The sequence below is a fragment of the Nuphar pumila genome, chromosome 4 (assembly GCF_984573655.1).
Source record: "Nuphar pumila chromosome 4, dmNupPumi1.hap1.1, whole genome shotgun sequence".
Classification (NCBI taxonomy): Eukaryota; Viridiplantae; Streptophyta; class Magnoliopsida; order Nymphaeales; family Nymphaeaceae; genus Nuphar; species Nuphar pumila.
The window spans coordinates 44,741,295-44,743,494 of record NC_143252.1 but is presented as its reverse complement, the minus strand read 5'-3'; the positions used below and the strand labels follow the sequence as shown (position 1 = coordinate 44,743,494).

General features: G+C 47.7%; 1 non-coding gene across 1 annotated transcript; it reads right to left on the bottom strand.

The window, feature by feature from the left end:
• Nucleotides 1-427: 427 nt before the first annotated feature.
• On the bottom strand, nucleotides 428-530 carry LOC149840142 (small nucleolar RNA R71). Its single transcript, XR_016431715.1, has one exon. It is a non-coding gene; the product is annotated as a small nucleolar RNA R71 (small nucleolar RNA).
• Nucleotides 531-2,200: the final 1,670 nt, after the last annotated feature.

The following is a 2,200-nucleotide window of genomic DNA, read 5'->3' as shown; positions in this document are numbered from 1 at the left end:
CATTCTCATCGAAGTTTGGCAACAATGGCTAACATGGATCCTCCACCTCCACCCCCAGTTCTTTCACGCCCTCTGCGGGAATACTTCATTCCCACAGACTATGTTCAGGCATCCTGCATTCGGAGACCCGATGTAGGAGCGCCACATTATGAGATTAAGGCCAGCATTATTCAAATGCTTCCATCCTTTTATGGCCTTAGTCATGAGGATCCCTACCGACACTTAGATGAATTCCTCGAAATCTGTTCTACTGTTAAGATACAGAATTTCGATGATGATGCGTTGAGGTTGACTCTATTCCCTTTTTCATTGAAGGACAAAGCCAAGTATTGGCTAAAGTCCTTAGATTCTGTAGAAATAGAGTCCTGGGATCAGTTGCAACAGGAGTTTCTTCGGAAATACTTTCCCATTGGTCGCACGAACCAATATCGTAGAGCCATCACTAGCTTTTCAGAGCTAGATGGTGAGCGCTTTCATGAGACCTGGGAGAGAATGAAGGATCTCCTCAGGAAATGCCCCCATCATCAGGTGCCGAAATGGCAACTGGTGCAGAGTTTCTATGATGGATTGTCTGACAAGAATCGTCAGATGATCGACTCTTCATGCGGTGGGACATTCATGCTGAAGAGCGAGGACGAAGCATGGAGGCTATTTGATACATTGGCCGAGAATTCACTCTACCATGCTTCGAGCTCTCATTCTGATAGAGCCACACCCAGCATTCAGAAGAAAGCTGGTGTTCTTGAGATTGGTCCATCTACTGCACTACAGTGCAAAGTAGACATGATTGCTCAGAAGCTGGACCAGCTTCTCTCAGGACCATCCACTACACAGCAGGTGTGTACTCTTTGTGCCAGTCCGGCACACGAGATCACTGAGTGCCCTTCAGCAGCTCAGTACCCTGAATTTGTTCAAGAACAAGTTCAGGCAGCTCAGGGTTACGTCAGACCGCCAAATAACCCATTTTCATCGACATATAATCCGGGTTGGCGTAACCATCCCAATTTTTCATGGAAGAATCCACAGTCTTCTATACAGATGCCTTCTTCCTCTCAGCCAGTTCGGCAGCCATCTTTTACTCAGCCATTTCAAAGACCGAACTATGCTCAGTCTTCTTCTTCTTCAGTTCCTTCCCCGATTCAGCAGGAGTCTGCCCCGCAGACATCTTTTGAGGAGAGACTTCTCCAGGCATTCCAAGAGGTGAAAACCTCTAATCAGAACGCCTTCGAGAAGTGTAGCCAGATTTTGAGCTCGCATACGCAGTCCATTGCGAAGTTAGAGTCGCAAATGGGACAGTTAGCTGAGGCTATTAGTAGGAGACCCGAGGGTACATTGACGAGTCAGGTTGTCATGAACCCGAAGGGTAAGGACCAGATGACTGGAGGCCTATTTCATACTGAGACACAGCAGCAGGCTAAATCAGTTATGGCCTTGAGGAGTGGACGTGAGTATCACGTCGAGAGCAGAGAGCGAGAGAGTAGAGAGAAGATAGAGGAGCCAGAGACCATTGTTTCACCTACGTCGGCTCAATCATCATCCCCATCCCCATCATCACCTTCATCATCTTTATCCTTAGAGAAGAAGAAGGATAGGAGTGAGCCTTCTCGCAAAGAGGAGGAGCCAGCAGAGTATATTCCCCCACCACCCTATCCCAAAGCATTAGAGTCTCTCGGTTATAGAGGGAAGCAAGGTGCGAAGATCCAGGACATGCTTGATATCTTCAAGCATGTGCAGATCAACCTACCTTTGCTCGATGCTATTCAGCAGGTGCCGGCTTATGCCAAATTCCTGAAGGAGCTATGTACGCAAAAGAGGAAATCCAGAGAGCGAGTTCCTAACAGGGTCCATCTGACTGAGCAGGTGAGTTCAGTACTTCAGCATCAGACACCACCAAAGCTCAAGGACCCTGGAGCCCCTATCATTGCTTGTACTATAGGGAACATCCGGATAGAACGCGCATTGCTCGATCTTGGAGCAAGCGTGAACATTCTGCCCGGATATTTCTTTGATTCTTTCGGGCTAGGTGAGATGAGATCGACTCCGATTACACTTCAACTGGCAGATCGTTCCGTCAAGGTACCGAGAGGTGTCTTGGAGGACGTGCTAGTTAAAGTGGATGACTTTTATTTTCCAGTCGATTTCATTATCCTTGATATGGAAGGAGTAGACAGCCAGCACCAGACTCCGATTATTTTAGGCA